The 18,970-nt window shown below is 42.7% G+C and overlaps 1 protein-coding gene across 3 annotated transcripts in view; it reads right to left on the bottom strand.

The window, feature by feature from the left end:
• The window catches only part of WDR89 (WD repeat domain 89), a 42,845-nt gene that overhangs the window by 17,462 nt on the left and 6,413 nt on the right, over nt 1-18,970 (bottom strand). For all 3 annotated transcript variants that reach the window (XM_060141674.1, XM_060141682.1, XM_060141667.1), the window contains one exon: nt 5,348-5,476. The gene's annotated coding sequence lies outside the window, so the exon portion shown is untranslated. The remainder of the gene's footprint in view (nt 1-5,347; nt 5,477-18,970) is intronic.

Genomic DNA, 18,970 nt, shown 5'->3' with positions numbered 1-18,970 from the left:
ATGACAGTCAGCATGGTGGGAATGGCTATAAGAACATTTTAAATTTCTATACATTTGGAATAATAGATGAGTTTGATTATTGCGGGTAAGTTTCTCATGGAGGTCTGGGGAATCTCTAGGGAGAAGGTGAGTCGAATTAAGTTCCCACCGTTCACCAGATTTTTGATCAATTCCCTATTAAGTACCATTGAAAGGAAGCACATCCGCTTCCCATTCCCTGGTACCATTATAATTTTCATTATCCCACCACAGAGCTACATTAATGGAGGAGACATTTAGTCTTCTTGATTCCAGCAGCGAGTGAATTCACGATCATCTGAGTCATACAGAATTGTATAGTTACAAGCGTTTAGTGGGAGGGAGGCCAGAGTTTTGCCAGTACCATAAATGTTTTCAAAACACAAAGAAAGATTTTGGGTAAGAGTCCAGACTTGATTAAGGGGTATTCCTTTATGGGCAGGGGGCACCCAATGGAATTCTGTAATGTCTGGTGCCAATTTGCTGCAAGGAATAACATGCACCTCTTCAAAGGTACCAAAGGAAAAGCCTACATCTCTGCCAGACAGATTTCTCCATCCTTCTAAGGTTAATGGCCAGGTTACCAGTTCAGGTTCATCATGAATGTTATTAGCTCTGGCACAAATCAAACCATCAGTAAGGCTGGCAGAATCAGGGAGTTTTGGTAAGGTGCGCCAAGGGATGCGCTAAAGCTAAAGAGAGCAGCAAGAAAGCCAAAGAAAGGGCAATTAGAACTTTAAGCAGCATGACACAGGCCTGTCTGGATATCTTGGGAAAGCTGTCTACTTCTGATGTCATCTGGTTCAGTAGAAAATTTTAGCTTTGAATCACCAGTTAGGTTGCAGATCCACTCAAGTTTGGGGGCCTTTTTACAGAAGAGACGCATGAATCCAGGAGTCCATCCCTTGGAGCTTAGCGACACAGGGGTTAGTCAGCAACAGCTGGTAGGGGCCCTTGCAACAAGGTTGGAGGGAAACTTTATGGCTATGTCTTCTCCAGCAGACGAAGTCACCAGGCTGCAAAGGGTGGTGTTTGACATCTTTGTCTCCTGGGAGCATGCTGTGGAAAGATTATTCCTCCAAAGCATTATTATTGTCAATGGATTTAATTAGACCTTTGCAAAACTGAAATATATCCCCTTTTATTATTTGTAGGTCAAAGGAAGCAGGGACTAAATGCATTGGCTGTCCTATAATTATTTCAAAGGGTGAGAGCTTATGAATCCTGAATGGAACGGGTCCAAGATTTAGAAGAACCAGCAGAAATATTTTTGGTTGAGGTATCTGGAGATTTTTAACTAATTTAGCCAATGGATCTTGATAATTCCATTTGTATGTTCAACCTGTCCTGAAGAGTGAGGATGATAAGCAAAATGAAAATGTTGTAGAACTGGCCAGATGGCACAGATTTGTGAAAGTACTTACCCAGTAAAGTGGGTTCTCCAGTCACTATGGAGTTCCAGGGAGGTTCCTCAAATGGAAGTAATCTTTTCTAAAAGGACTTTAGCTACAGAAGAGGCAGCTGCCTTTCTACATGGAAATGCTTCAGTCCATGTGAAAACATGCACACCATTACTAGTTTAATATATTTATATCCATGAGACAGGGACAACTGTATGAAATCCATCTGCCAGACCTCAAATGGTCTATTGGGTAAATCAAAATGTCCCCAGGCAGTGTAGACAGTCTCCTCTGGGTTAAATTTAGGACAAGATATGTGTTTTTTGTGGCCTTGCCAACGTTTCTCCACCAATATTGATTCATAAATGTTACCATTTTCTCACTGGACCAATGGTTTAATTCATATATAGTAGTTAAAAAGGGAAATTTTAGATTTTTTTTGGCAGGACCAATTTATTACTGTTTCCAAACCAGAGTCCCTTTACTTCACAGTACCAACAGCCTTTGATTTTCCAATTCTGTTTTTCTCTTTCAGAGGCCAACTGTTGTACTTCCCTGGCTAGTTCCCTTAGGTCCTTGCCAGGGGGAGTAGCCTTCTGGACTATGACAGAGGTTTGGTTTATAGATCTCAGAAGGGTGGCATTTTTTGCAGGATTCCTGGTGAGGTGGTTTCCTTTGGCTTCCAGAAAACCAGACTTGGAATGCCCAGGGACTTTAATGACAGCTAGAGCTGCTGGCAGCAGTACGGCATCCAACAAATTTTGGACATAAGGGCCATTCTTAATTTTAACTCCACTAGAAGTAAGGAAACCCCACTGTTTCCATAACATTCCAAAGTCATGGGCTATCCCAAAGGCATGTCAACTATCTGTACAGACATTTGCCGTCTTGCCTTTGGCTAAAACACGTTTGAGTGAGAGCACGTAAGTCCGCTTGTTGGGCTGAAGTGGTCGAAGGCAAGGGTGCAGCCTCAATCACCTTGCATACCTGGCACAGAATTTGCCATTCTCACTTTTTAGGCAGGAACCATCAAGTAACCAGATCAGCATTCACCAAGGGGGTTTCTTGTAAGTCATCATGAGGGGTCAAGAGGTGATCCATCAAAGTCAAACAGACATGGGGAACTTCATCAGTGCAAGAGGGAAGAGGGATAGCAGGGTTGAGACTGTTATAATGAATAAGAGTCATATGAGGGGAGGTTAGTAAGAGGATTTCATAGGTGGTAAGACATCTCGCTGAAAGGTGTTGAGTGTGGTGCAAAATTTAAGAAAGGCTCAACAGGCTAAGGTACAAAGATGATCAAGGAGGATCCTATAACAGTCTCTTCAGTAGCCTTTACTAAAAGAGTGGAAGCAGGCATCGCTCTAAGGGGTGGGGGTGGAGTATTCTCAGGCCACTGGATCTCACTGTTGGCTGTAGAAACCTAAAGGTCAGTGATAGTCCCCATGTTTTTGGGTAAGTAATCCGAGGGCATTCACTTCCTTTTCATATACAAAAAGGAAAAAGGGTAGCTGATAATTTAGGTGTCCAAAGGCAGGTGGATTTATTAGGCTTTCCTTCAAGATCTGAAAGGCCAAGCTATCTTGATCATCCAAACAATGGGGTCAGGTTGGTGTTCTTTAGTAAGGCATATAGGGGCTGAACCACTAAGGAGAAATTTGGGATCCAATTATGACAATGACCAGCTAGTCCCAGAAAGCCTCCAGAGAATTTTATGTCATTTAAATCAGTCTTTCAAACTTGTGAGAAGTCAGAAGGCCTCAGTAAAGCCTTGAGGCATGACTGTCCAGATGTACTGTTGTCCTTCAGGTAAAGGCAAAGAGACGCTGACTACCCCTTTCAACAGGGATACTAAAAACCCACTGTATAAGTTGACTAGAATGTAAAAGTTGCTTCCAGTATGGATGGATACCAACAGCATGTGGGGATTAGAAAAGACAGGACGGCAGAGAATTACAATGTTATTTATTGCCCTACGGTCTTGGACAAATCTCCATCCTCATCCTGTTTTTTTTTTTTGGCGGTACGCGGGTCTCTCACTGCTGTGGCCTCTCCCGCTGCAGAGCACAGGCTCCAGACGCACAGGCTCAGCGGCCACGGCTCACGGGCTCAGCTGCTCCGCGGCACGTGGGATCTTCCCAGACCGGGGCACGAACCCGTGTCCCCTGCATCGGCAGGCGGACTCTCAACCACTGCGCCACCAGGGAAGCCCCATCCTGTTTTTTTAACAGGCAAAATAAGGGTATTACAAGGACTAGCACAAAGGATAATAAGCCCTTGGGCCTTATGGTCCTCTATAATGGGCCTTATGCCCTGTCAACCTTCTTTATTCACAGGATATTTGTTTATTCTTAGGAGAGGTTTTGTGTGGTCAATCTGGATCATAATGGGAGGGGCACCATGAATTGTGCCTTTTTCTGTTAAGAATTTTGTCCAAATATTAGGGAATACCAGGTTTAATAGGACAGATGAGTACAAAGTTTGGACTGCCTTGGTTTGTAGAGTGCCAATAATGGCAAAAGGGGTTAAATTTTCCTAAGTGTAGAATTCAAACTCAAGGGATATTTCTGCCTTTTGAGAGAAAAAAAAAAGGCAGCATTGTATTTCTCCAGAAAATCTCATCCCAGTAAACGTTTGGGAGCAGGCATTTATCTTGCAAAGGTCCAGACAAAAAAATATGGGCTGAGAAATATGGACACATTGCAGTTTTTTTAAGACTCCCACTATTTGAACATACATATTACCCCAAGAAAGGGACTGTTTAATTGTAGTGGGGTTGAGCACTTATAAGAGTAGCTCCTGTGTCAATTAATACTGTAAGGTGGGACTTTCCTGGTGGCGCAGTGGTTAAGAATCCGCCTGCCAATGCAGGGGACATGGGTTCAAGCCCTGGTCCAGGAAGATTCTTCATGCCACAGAGCATCTAAGCCTGTGCGCCACAACTACTGAAGCCTGTGTGCCTAGAGCCCATGGTCCACAACAAGAGAAGCCACCGCAATGAGAAGCCCACGCACGGCAAGAGAGAGTAGCCCCGGCCTGCCACAACTAGAGAAAGCCCGCGCGCAGCAATGAAGACCCAACACAGCAATAAATAAACAAACAAACAAACAAACAAATGTATTAAAAAAAATACTGTAAGGAATTTGTCCCTGATCTGGAGAGTAGTTTCCTCCAGTCTACATAATGGCAGAACAAGGAACAGTCCCTGTGTGTCCTTGGAGTCCCATCATTGGGGGTGGGTTTGGCCATGGGTTCTTAGAAGGTTGTGACTACTTGGATTTCAATTTGTAGCAATCCTTTTACCAAGGTCAGGTTTTTTACAATAATGTCATAGTCCTGTAGGACGGATTTGCTTTGGAGTTTCTATCCGTTGGTGTTGTAGATTCAAAATCTTAGTTGTCTTTTTTCTAGAGTCACCTTCTATGGTGTGAGCTAATTTATTAGGCAGATTGACAAGGTCAGGGGTGAACACTGTCTCCCATTCGATACAGGTTCTTTTGACCAACAAGGATAAGTCCTTGTGCAGGCAATTTATACACATGGAATTAAAAGCCACCTGAGTGGGGACTTCTCTGGTGGCGCAGTGGTTAAGAATCCGCCTGCCGATGCAAGGGACACGGGTTCGTGCCCCGGTCCGGGAAGATCCCACATGCCGCGGAGCGGCTAGGCTCGTGAGCCATGGCCGCTGAGCCTGCGCGTCCAGAGCCTGTGCTCTGCAACGCGAGAGGCCGCAACAGTAAGACGCCCGTGTACCGCACTGGCTAGGATTCCCCAAGGGGGAGGCCACCTTTAGTACATTCAGATGACTAGATAAAATTATCAGAAACAAGAGTACTTACCAGAAAGACAATCTGTCTCTATCTAGATTTTGAATAAAGTAAGACAGCTCCACCAAAAGGAGGCAGCTTGAGATCTGAGAGGAGACTTACCAAACTGAAAGTTACAGCGACTCACAGAAGCAAACAGTGCAAAGGACTCAAGTGCAGGAACCTCACTTGATCCCGGAAGTTCAAGTGGTTGGCGCCTTCAGATCACTTATGACACCATGCAATGTCAACCTAAAAGAAAAGAGGTAAGCTGAGTTACCGAAAATCGAGTTTATCCTGGAGTAGCAGAGATATTGCAGTTCAGGACATGCATGCTGCAGTAAGCTACAGGTGAGTCCACTGAAGGTTTAGGCTGGGTTGCAATTATGGGCAAGGAGTGCAAAAGGGGAGGGTCCAATCAGGGGCCATGCAGAGTTCACTGGCTCAAAGATGGGGAGAGGTTCATTGGTCAGAGGTTAAGTTTCACTCTTTTGTAAATCAGGCATTTATGGGAAATCAGTCTCTCAGTCTTTAAGTTTCATTGTTCTGAGAGCACAAGTGTGAGATTCTCCATTCCATATCTTTCAATTCCATTTTAGATTAAAATCCTTTTACAGTTTTATCCACATCAGGCTGGAGGGACATATGGGGGTAGCCAAGGGAGGATGTAAAATAGACATTTGGATACATCAGTTTACAGCTCAGTATAAAACTGGGTCATCAGACTATAGGAAATAGGCAGTAGTTAAAAACTAGGGACTTGGATGAAACTCCCGAAGGGGAATTATACAGAATGATATAAAACAACAGGTCAGGGCTTCCCTGGTGGCACAGTGGTTAAGAGTCCGCCTGCCGATGCAGGGGACACAGGTTCGTGCCCTGGTCCGGGAAGATCCCACATGCCGCGGAGCGGCTGTGCCCGAGTGCCATGGCCGCTGAGCTTGTGCGTCGGGAGCCTGTGCTCCGCAACGGGAGAGGCCGCAACAGTGAGAGTCCCGCGTACCGCAAAAAAAACAAAAACAAAAACAAACAAGGAAAACAGGTCAAGAATGGAATCCTGAGGGCTTCCCTGGTGGCGCAGTGGTTAAGAATCCGCCTGCCAATGCAGGAGACACGGGTTCGGACCCTGGTCCGGGAAGTTTGCGGCATGTGGGATCTAACTAAGCCCGTGCGCCACAACTACTGAGCCTGCACTCTAGACCCCGCGAGCCACAACTACTGAGGCCTGCACGCCCTAGAGCCCATGCTCCACGAGAGGCCACCGCAATGAGAAGCCCACGCACCGCAGCGAAGAGAAGCCCCAATGCCACCATACATACATACACACATACATACATACATACATACATAAATATGAACTAGGAAAAAAAAAAAGAATGGAACCCTGAAACACCAGTTAAAGGAATGGGCAGAGGAAAAATAAAAACTATAAAGGAGACAAAGAAAGAACCAGAAGAACCTCAGAAAAGTGTCCAAACAATAGACAGCTAGTATTAACTGATTAATAACTAGGTTCCTGTATCAGTCTCTTCACATGTATTGCTTCATTTAACCCTACCAATAATCCTAAAAGATAATCTTTTTATTGCTGCTTTTTAGGTGAGGAAACTGAGGCTTAGAGAAATAGGTATTGCACAGTAGTTAAGAGAATGGGTATACCGCCAGACTCTCAGGGTTCAAATTCTGGCTTCACCAGCTGCATAGCACAGGGAGATCAGCTCCGTGCTTTGTGACCACCTAGAGGGGTGGGATAGGGAGGATGGGAGGGAGACGCAAGAGGGAGGGGATATGGGGATATATGTATATGTATAGCTGATTCACTTTGTTATAAAGCAGAAACTAACACACCATTGTAAAGCAATTATACTCCAATAAAGATGTTAAAAAAAGAAAATTCTGGCTTCACTAGTTATGTGTTTCAGCTTCCTATTCTTTAAACAGAGGTTAACAGTTCCAACCTAACAGGGTTGTTATAAGATATAAACTAATTACTACATGTTAAGTGCTCAGAATGATGCCTGGCCCGAAAGACCAGGAAGTGCCAGCACAGAGAATTTCAAAGAAATGCAAGTGTCGGGCTTCCCTGGTGGCGCAGTGGTTGAGAGTCCGCCTGCCGATGCAGGGGACGCGGGTTCGTGCCCCGGTCCGGGAAGATCCCACATGCCGCGGAGCGGCTGGGCCCGTGAGCCATGGCCGCTGAGCCTGTGCGTCCGAAGCCTGTGCTCCGCAACGGGAGAGGCCACAGCAGTGAGAGGCCTGCGTACTGGAAAAAAAAAAAAAAAAAAAAAAAAAGAAATGCAAGTGTCAAACGATAAACTTGCAGAATAACCTATTAGATTTTACATATATATATATATATATATATATATACACACACACACACACACACACATATCCCCCATGCTGTTAACCATGATAACTGACATCAAACTGAATATATACACTGGGGGCAGTGGGGGCAGGGAGACAAGCAGACTAGATACTTCTACAGTGAATTCACAGTATGAAATGTTCTCCCCAAAAGTCACCAAACAGAAAGATGCTTTAACACTTTAACATACTAATAATTCTTTTAATTTCCACGTTAACCAGTGCCTGAAATAAGGTTAAGCCAGAATGAGGCTTCCTAATACTGGAGAGCTTATAATCATGTCCACATATCTCTCATACAAAAGGCAACAGTTTATAAATATTTATAAATTGATAGTTAAAGATATCTTCTTTTACATTTTGAAGTATAGATTCACTATTTACTACTCCAAATTAGATGAGTATCCAAAAGGGATCTATTGAAATAGAAATCAAAACAGTGGTAAAAACCCTTAAACATAAATATTTATAGCTTTATATTCGTGTAAAGATTCAATAGGACAGACCAGTTCTCTTAACCACTTTGTGCCATATCACGGGAAGATCAGAATCTAGTTAAGTTCTAAACTCATTTCCTTTCCTCTGAACACAGTGAAAGATCCTGATATCAGAGAAATAACCAACAAAAGGCATAATTCTTGAACCATGCTACAAAAGCCGGATATTAAGAGGAAAAAAAAATTCCACACTTACTGTATAGATCTGATGTGAAGGATAAAAAGGATTGGAAATATTGTACTGTCAAGTTTAACTTTACTAAACATGAAGACTTAAGCTACCAAATTCTTTTTTTTTTTTTTTTTTTTTTTTTTTTTTTTTGTGGTATGCGGGCCTGTCACTGTTATGGCCTCTCCCGTTGCGGAGCACAGGCTCCGGATGCGCAGGCTCAGCGGCCATGGCTCACGGGCCCAGCCGCTCCGCGGCATGTGGGATCTTCCCGGACCAGGGCACGAACCCGCATCCCCTGCATCGGCAGGCGGACTCCCAACCACTGCGCCACCAGGGAAGCCCCAAATTCTTTTTTAATACTTGCCTTCTTTGCTCATGGCACTGATGACTACTGCCATCGAGCAACAGGTGCAAAAATTAGAGAATGACAAAAAACATCATTCAGGACTTAATTACAAAGTCTCTAAACAGAATAAATTTCCACTGTTACCCAGGATAACTGAGATTTTCTTAAGTTGTTTTTTCCTCTTCACCTAGCAATATAAATTCCTACCTCTATGTGAATTCCTAGATTTTATCCTCAACCCTGATCTCTCTTCAAAATTCCAATCCCATATTTCTAATGTCTGCCTAGACCTCTACCCTCGAACGTGCTGCCAAAACTTCAAATTAAATATACTCAAAATGTAACTCAAACATATATTCCTCATCTCTGTTAACTGCACAATCTTCTCAGTCACCAAGGCTCAAAATCTCAGAATTACCTTTGATTAAAAGGAGGCAAACGACAAGATTCTCCTCGCTAATAAAGCCTACCTTGAAAATCACCCATTACATCCATCTCCTCACTGTTTGTCCTGCCACTATCCTCCTGTTTTCCATTACCTCTCGCCTGCAACTGCAATAACCTCCTCTGTGCCTGATACAGAGCATGACAGGAAACACTTGACTTAACATCTGATTCCTGGCCAAAGATGTCAAGAACGGGAAAATTTCTTACTTCCCACACGAGAAATATCATGTGAGAGTTTTATTCTTAGAAGCCAACTTCATGTTGTAAAAAATATTGACACTCAGTATATCAGAAATAAAAGCAAATATAGAGAGAGCAGGAAGATGGCGGAAGAGTAAGACGCGGAGATCACCTTCCTCCCCCCAGATACACCAGAAATACATCTACACGTGGAACAACTCCTACAGAACACCTACTGAATGCTGGCAGAAGACCTCAGACCTCCCAAAAGGCAAGAAACTCCCCACGTACCTGGGTAGGGCAAAAGAAAAACAAGAATAAACAGAGACAAAAGGATAGGGACGGCACCTGCACCAGTGGGAGGGAGCTGTGAAGGAGGAAAAGTTTCCACACACTAGGAAGCCCCTTCGCGGGCGGAGACTGCGGGAGGCGGAGGGGGGAGCTTCGAAGCCGCGGAGGAGTGCGCAGCAACGGGTGCGGAGGGCAAAGCGGGGAGATTCCCGCACAGAGGATCGGTGCCGACCGGCACTCACCAGCCCGAGAGGCTTGTCTGCTCCCCCGCCGGGGCGGGCGGGGCTGCGAGCTGAGGCTCTGAGGCTCGGGTTTCGGTTTCGGACGGAGCGCAGGGAGAGGACTGGGGTTGGCGGCTTGAACATAGCCTGAAGGGGTTAGTGCACCACAGCTAGCCGGGCGGGAGTCCGGGGAAAAGTCTGCACCTGCCGAAGAGGCAAGAGACTTTTTCTTCCCTCTTTGTTTCCTGGTGCGTGAGGAGAGGGGTTTAAGAGCGCTGCTTAAAGGAACTCCAGAGACGGGCGCGAGCCGCGGCTAAAAGCGCGAACCCCAGAGACGGGCGCGAGCCGCGGCTGAAGGCGCGGAATCCAGAGACGGGCGCGAGCCGCGGCTGAGGGCGCGGACTCCAGAGACGGGCGCGAGCCGCGGCTGAGGGCGCGGACCCCAGAGACAGGCGCGAGCCGCGGCTGAGGGCGCGGACTCCAGAGACGGGCGCAAGCCGCGGCTGGAGGCGCGGACCCCAGAGGCGGGCGGGAGACGTTGGGGCTGCTGCTGCCGCCACCAAGGGACCTGTGTGCGAGCGCAGGTCGCTCTCCACGCCCCTCTTCCGCGGAGCCTGTGCAGCCCGCCACTGCCGGGTTCCCGGGATCCGGGGACGACTTCCCCGGGAGAGCGCACGGCGGGCCTCGGGCTGGTGCAGGGTCACGCTGGACTTTGCCGCCGCAGGCCCGACCCGCATTCCGTGCCCCTCCCTCCCCGCCGGCCTCAGTACGCCAGAACCCCCGAATCAGCGGCTCCTTTAACCCCGTCCTGTCTGAGCAAAAAACAGACGCCCTCCAGCGACCTACACGCAGAGGCAGGGCCAAATCCAAAGCTGAGCCCCTGTGAGCTGTGAGAACAAAGAAGAGAAAGGGAAATCTCTCCAGCAGCCTCAGAAGCAGCGGATTAAAGCTCCACAATCAACTTGATGTACCCTGCATCTGTGGAATACATGAATAGACAGCCAATCATCCCAAATTAAGGAGGTGGACTTTGGGAGCAAGATCTATGATTTTTTTCCCTATTCCTCTTTGTGTGAAGGTGTATGTGTATGCTTCTGTGTGAGATCTTGTCTGTATAGTCTTGCTTCCACCATTTGTCCTAGGGTTCTATCCGTCCATGGTTTTTTCTTAAAATTTTTTTCTTAATAATCAATTTTAATTTTAAGAACGTTATTATACTTTACCTTCGTCCTTTCTTTCTTTCTTTCTTTCTTTCCTTCCTTCCTTCCCTCCTTTAGACAACGAATCATCCAAAACTGAGGAGGTGGTCTCTGACAGCAAGATTTATGATTTTTCCCCCTTTACCTCGTTTAGTGAGGGTGTATGTATACGCTTCTGTGTAAGATTTTGTCTGTATAGCTTTGCTTCCAACATTTGTCCTAAGGTTCTATCCGTCCCTTTTTTTTTTCTTTTTTTTTCTAAATAAGAATTTTTTAATTCAAAAACTTTATTATACTTTATTTTATTTTTACTGTATCTTCTTTCTTTCTGTTTTTCCTTCTTTCCCTCCTTCCTTCCTCCCTCCCTCCCTCCCTCCTTTCGTTCCTTCTTGCCTTCTTTCCTTCTTTGCTTCTTTCTTTCTTTCTTCCTTCCTTCCTTCCTTCCCTCCTTCCTTCCCTCCTTTCCTTCTTTCTTTCCTCATACTTCTACTAATTCCCTCTACTTTTTCTCCCTTTTATTCTGAGCCGTGTGGATGAAAGGCTCTTGGTGCTCCAGCCAGGAGTCAGGGCTCTGCCTCTGAGGTAGGAGAGCCAACTTCAGGACACTGGTCCACAAGAGACCTCCCAGCTCCACATAATATCAAATGGCGAAAATCTCCCAGAGACCTCCATCTTAACATCAGCACCCAGCTTCACTCAACGACCAGCAAGCCACAGTGCTGGACAACCTGTGCCAAACAACTAGCAAAACAGGAACACAACCCCACCCATTAGCAGAGAGGCTGCCTAAAATCATAATAAGGCCACAGACATCCCAAAACACACCACCAGACGTGAACCTGCCCACTAGAGAGACAAGATCCAGCCTCATCCACCAGAACACAGGCACTAGTCCCCTCCATCAGGAAGCCTACACAACCCACTGAACCAACCTTAGCTACTGGAGACAGACATAAAAAACAGGAGGAACTACGAACCTGCAGCCTGCAAAAAGGAGACCCCAAACACAGTAAGATAAGCAAAATGAGAAAACAGAAAAACACACAGCAGATAAAGGAACAAGATAAAAATGCACCAGACCTAACAAATGAAGAGGAAATAGGCAGTCTACCTGAAAAAGAATTCAGAATAATGATAGTAAGGTTGATCCGAAATCTTGGAGATAGAATGGACAATAGAATGGACAAAATGCAAGAATCAGTTAACAAGGACCTAGAAGAACTAAAGATGAAACAAGCAACGATGAACAACACAATAAATGAAATTAAAAATACTCTAGATGGGATCAATAGCAGAATAACTGAGGCAGAAGAACGGATAAGTGACCTGGAAGATAAAATAGTGGAAATAACTACTGCAGAGCAGAATAAAGAAAAAAGAATGAAAAGAACTGAGGACAGTCTCAGAGACCTCTAGGACAACATTAAACGCACCAACATTCGAATTATAGGGGTTCCAGAAGAAGAAGAGAAAAAGAAAGGGACTGAAAAGATATTTGAAGAGACTATAGTTGAAAACTTCCCTAATATGGGAAAGGAAATAGTTAATCAAGTCCAGGAAGCACAGAGAGTCCCATACAGGATAAATACAAGGAGAAATACACCAAGACACATATTAATCAAACTGTCAAAAATTAAATACAAAGAAAGCATATTAAAAGCAGCAAGGGAAAAACAACAAATAACACATAAGGGAATCCCCATAAGGTTAACAGCTGATCTCTCAGCAGAAACCCTACAAGCCAGAAGGGAGTGGCAGGACATACTGAAAATGATGAAGGAGAAAAACCTGCAGCCAAGACTACTCTACCCAGCAAGGATCTCATTCAGATTTGATGGAGAAATTAAAACCTTTACAGACAAGCAAAAGCTGAGAGAGTTCAGCACCACCAAACCAGCTTTACAACAAATGCTAAAGGATCTTCTCTAGGCAAGAAACACAAGAGAAGGAAAAGACCTATAATAACAAACCCAAAACAATTTAGAAAATGGGAATAGGAACATACATATCGATAATTACCTTAAATGTAAATGGACTAAATGCTCCCACCAAAAGACACAGATTAGCTGAATGGATACAAAAACAAGACCCTTATATATGCTGTCTACAAGAGACCCACTTCAGACCTAGAGACACATACAGACTGAAAGTAAGGGGATGGAAAAAGATATTCCATGCAAATGGAAACCAAAATAAAGCTGGAGTAGCAATTCTCATATCAGACAAAATAGACTTTAAAATAAGGACTATTAAAAGAGACAAAGAAGGACACTACATAATGATCAAGGGATCGATCCAAGAAGAAGATATAACAATTGTAAATATTTATGCACCCAACATAGGAGCACCTCAATACATAAGGCAAATACTAACAACCATAAAAGGGGAAATCGACAGTAACACATTCATAGTAGGGGACTTAAACACCCCACTTTCACCCATGGACAGATCATCCAAAATGAAAATAAATAAGGAAACACAAGCTTTAAATGATACATTAAACAAGATGGACTTAATTGATATTTATAGGACACTCCATCCAAAAACAACAGAATACACATTTTTCTCAAGTGCTCATGGAACATTCTCAAGGATAGATCATATCTTGGGTCACAAATCAAGCCTTGGTAAATTTAAGAAAATTGAAATTGTATCAAGTATCTTTTCTGACCACAACGCCATGAGACTAGATATCAATTACAGGAAAAGATCTGTAAAAAATACAAACACATGGAGGCTAAACAATACACTACTTAATAATGAAGTGATCACTGAAGAAATCAAAGAGGAAATCAAAAAATACCTAGAAACAAATGACAATGGAGACACAACGACCCAAAACCTGTGGGATGCAGCAAAAGCAGTTCTAAGGGGGAAGTTTATAGCAATACAAGCCCACCTTAAGAAGCAGGAAACATCTAGAATAAACAACCTAACCTTGCACCTCAAGCAATTAGAGAAAGAAGAACAAAAAAACCCCAAAGCTAGCAGAAGGAAAGAAATCATAAAGATCAGATCAGAAATAAATGAAAAAGAAATGAAGGAAACAATAGCAAAGATCAATAAAACTAAAAGCTGGTTCTTTGAGAAGATAAACAAAATAGATAAACCACTAGCCAGACTCATCAAGAAAAATAGGGAGAAGACTCAAATCAATAGAATCAGAAATGAAAATGGAGAGGTAACAACTGACACTGCAGAAATAAAAGAGATCATGAGAGATTACTACAAGCAACTCTGTGCCAATAAAATGGACAATCTGGAAGAAATGGACAAATTCTTAGAAATGCACAACCTGCCAAGACTGAATCAGGAAGAAATAGAAAATATGAACAGACCAATCACAAGCACTGAAATTGAAACTGTGATTAAAAATCTTGCAACAAAGAAAAGCCCAGGACCAGATGGCTTCACAGGCGAATTCTATCAAACATTTAGAGAAGAGCTAACACCTATCCTTCTCAAACTCTTCCAAAATATAGCAGAGGGAGGAACACTCCCAAACTCCTTCTACGAGGCCACCATCACCTTGATACCAAAACCAGGCAAGGATGTCACAAAGAAAGAAAACTACAGACCAATATCACTGATGAACATAGATGCAAAAATGCTCAACAAAATACTAGCAAACAGAATCCAACAGCACATTAAAAGGATCATACACCATGATCAAGTGGGGTTTATTCCAGGAATGCAAGGATTCTTCAATATACGCAAATCTATCAATGTGATAAACCATATTAACAAATTGAAGGAGAAAAACCATATGATCATCTCAACAGATGCAGAGAAAGCTTTTGACAAAATTCAACACCCATTTATGATAAAAACCCTGCAGAAAGTAGGCATAGAGGGAACTTTCCTCAACATAATAAAGGCCATATATGACAAGCCCACAGCAAACATCATCCTCAATGGTGAGAAACTGAAAGCATTTCCACTAAGATCAGGAACAAGACAAGGGTGCCCACTCTCACCACTCTTATTCAACATAGTTTTGGAAGTTTTAGCCACAGCAATCAGAGAAGAGAAGGAAATAAAAGGAATCCAAATCGGAAAAGAAGAAGTAAAGCTGTCACTGTTTGCAGATGACATGATCCTATACATAGAGAAATCCTAAAGATGCTACCAGAAAACTACTAGAGCTAATCAATGAATTTGGTAAAGTGGCAGGATACAAAATTAATGCACAGAAATCTCTGGCATTCCTATATACTAATGATGAAAAATCTGAAAGTAAAATCAAGAAAACACTCCCATTTACCATTGCAACAAAAAGAATAAAATATCTAGGAATAAACCTACCTAAGGAGACAAAAGACCTGTATGCAGAAAATTATAAGACACTGATGAAAGAAATTAAAGATGATACAAATAGATGGAGACATATACCATGTTCTTGGATTGGAAGAATCAACATTGTGAAAATGACTCTACTACCCAAAGCAATCTATAGATTCAATGCAATCCCTATTAAACTACCACTGGCATTTTTCACAGAACTAGAACAAAAAATTTCGCAATTTGTATGGAAACAGAAAAGACCCCGAATAGCCAAAGCAATCTTGAGAACAAAAAAAGGAACTGGAGGAATCAGGGTCCCTGACTTCAGACTATACTACAAAGCTACAGTTATCAAGACGGTATGGTAGTGGCACAAAAACAGAAAGATAGATCAATGGAACAGGATAGAAAGCCCAGAGATAAACCCATGCACATATGGACACCTTATCTTTGATAAAGGTGGCAGGAATGTACAGTGGAGAAAGGACAGCCTCTTCAATAAGTGGTGCTGGGAAAATTGGACAGGTACATGTAAAAGTATGAGATTAGATCACTCCCTAACACCATACACAAAAATAAGCTCAAAATGGATTAAAGACCTAAATATAAGGCCAGAAACTATCAAACTCTTAGAGGAAAACATAGGCAGAACACTCTATGACATAAATCACAGCAAGATTCTTTCTGACCCACCTCCTAGAGTAATGGAAATAAAAACAAAAATAAACAAATGGGACCTAATGAAACTTCAAAGCTTTTGCACAGCAAAGGAAACCACAAACAAGACCAAAAGACAACCCTCAGAATGGGAGAAAATATTTGTAAATGAAGCAACCGACAAAGGATTAATCTCCAAAATTTACAAGCAGCTCATGCAGCTCAATAACAAAAAAACAAACAACCCAATCCAAAAATGGGCAGAAGACCTAAATAGACATTTCTCCAAAGAAGATATACAGACTGCCAACAAACACATGAAAGAATGCTCAACATCATTAATCATTAGAGAAATGCAAATCAAAACTACAATGAGATATCATCTCACACCAGTCAGAATGGCCATCATCAAAAAATCTAGAAACAATAAATGCTGGAGAGGGTGTGGAGAAAAGGGAACCCTCTTGCACTGCTGGTGGGAATGTGAATTGGTTCAGCCACTATGGAGAACAGTATGGAGGTTCCTTAAAAAACTACAAATAGAACTACCATATGACCCAGCAATCCCACTACTGGGCATATACCCTGAGAAAACCGAAATTCAAAAAGAGTCATGTACCAAAATGTTCATTGCAGCTCTATTTACAATAGTCCGGAGATGGAAGCAACCTAAGTGCCCATCATCGGATGAATGGATAAAGAAGATGTGGCACATATATACAATGGAATATTACTCAGCCATAAAAAGAAACGAAATGGAGCTATTTGTAATGAGGTGGATAGACCTAGAGTCTATCATACAGAGTGAAGTAAGTCAGAAAGAAAAAGACAAATACCGTATGCTAACACATATATATGGAATTTAAGAAAAAAAAATGTCATGAAGAACCTAGGGGTAAGGCAGGAATAAAGACGCAGACCTCCTAGAGAACGGACTTGAGGTTATGGGGAGGGGGAAGGGTGAGCTGTGATGGGGCGAGAGAGAGTCATGGACATATACACACTAACAAACGTAGTAAGGTAGATAGCTAGTGGGAAGCAGCCGCATGGCACAGGGATATTGACTCGGTGCTTTGTGACAGCCTGGAGGGGTGGGATAGGGAGGGTGGGAGGGAGGGAGACGCAAGAGGGAAGAGATATGGGAACATATGTATATGTATAACTGATTCACTTTGTTATACAGCAGAAACTAACACACCATTGTAAAGCAATTATACCCCAATAAAGATGTTAAAAAAAAAAAAAGCAAATATAGATTTCACAAACATTTCTTAAGTACATAAACTAAACACTTAATTTTTATAAAGTACGACATACATTCTTTTGTTGTTTCTGCATGAACTGCAGATGTTTGAACATGTGAATTACACACTATATTTTATAGCAAGCCCAGACTCATCAATACTTTAATAGGCTAGGCAAAATATTTTCCCCACAATACAACTGCAGAAGAGTTGCTACTCTCTCCAAGAACCCTACATCACTTTCTTGAGTTATCTAGATAATACCCATGCTTCAAGATATAGCTCAAATTCTACCAGTACTACAAAATCCTTCTTAACTCAGCCTAAAGTGAGTTTCTACTTCCTCTGAATGCCAAAAGATCAACTGTTATTCATTTAGCAATCATATACCAAATATACTAAAGTGTTATTTATCTCTAGTTATATGTTTTATATATTTATATTTGCTTCTTTCTCAGTGTAAAGTATAAACTTCTTAAGGACAGGAACCGTATTTTCCAATTCTCTAATATCAATCCTTCACCAGCCTGAGACTAACTCCACAGCTTACCTCACGAAATGCTACTTCCCATAAGAGGAGTATAAAAATATAAACACATACAAAACACACTCAATAGAGGCAGGCAGGAGGCAAAGATAAGGAACTACACATAGATGTAAAACAATGACAGACAAAGACAGGAAACACACACACACACACACACACACACACACACACACACACACAGACCAAGCTTTAGAAGCAGCTATCCCTTTTGTGGAGAAATTAAATACTAGTAATATTATCAATATTGATAAAACATCCATAACCACAGTTTAGAGGTAAATTCACTCAACCTCCTAACATTATAGAAAGCACCAGGAAGGCATAACTGAGGAAGCTAAGGAAAGGGCTAGGATTTGGGAACATCATCTTACCATCTTACACAGTACCCTACAGGCAGAAAGTATTCAACAAACACCTGATGGTTTGAATGCAATTTAATAACTAGATCTGCAAACCCAAATCTCAGACCAGAATGTTCAAAATGCAACTCTTCTTTCACAAAATACTTTACGGGATCAAACTAACTCAAAATTCCAGTATAATGCACTAAATACTTTGTGCTTTGCTTATATGATACAAACATGCTTTTGATGCCAAAAAGATACATCCACATAATAATCTTTAAAGATTTTAAAAAATAACCCAGTGATTCATAAAATTGTATTCTTCCTATTTTTATAATGGCTCAGGGTGTTTGTGTGATTTTCAGGCTCCCTTCTTAGTTCCTAAGAAATAACTTCAATTTGACTTTACAACCTCAGGGTGGGGTGGGGGCAGGGGAAGGGAAAGTTTGGAAAGAATAAAATAGCTCTGCAAAAATAATTCAGTGCTACATTAAATACAAATTAATGATAGGCTAATGAAATCACAGTGGCGCAGTGGTTAAGAATCCGCCTGCCAATGTAGGGGACACAGGTTCCAGCCCTGGTCCAGGAAGATCCCACATGCCGCGGAGCTACTAAGCCCATGCGCCATGACTACTGAGCCTGCGCTCTAGAGCCCGCGAGCCACAACTACTGAGCTCACGTGCCACAACTACCGAAGCCCACGTGCCTAGAGCCGGTGCTCCGCAACAAGAGAAGCCACCACAATGAGAAGCCCGTGCACCGCAACGAAGAGTAGCCCCCGCTCACTGCAACTAGAGAAAGCCCGCTCACAGCAATGAAGACCCAAAACAGCCAAAATTTAAATAATTAATTAATTAAAAAACAACAACAACAAACACTAACCACTATGAAAAATTTAGCTTCAGTATCTATTCTTTCTTCCTTTCTTGAAAATAGATGCCTGT

The sequence above is a fragment of the Lagenorhynchus albirostris genome, chromosome 1, assembly GCF_949774975.1.
Source record: "Lagenorhynchus albirostris chromosome 1, mLagAlb1.1, whole genome shotgun sequence".
NCBI classification, from domain to species: domain Eukaryota; kingdom Metazoa; phylum Chordata; class Mammalia; order Artiodactyla; family Delphinidae; genus Lagenorhynchus; species Lagenorhynchus albirostris.
Note: the sequence above shows the minus strand (reverse complement) of the source record. Positions and strands in the feature narration are given on the sequence as shown.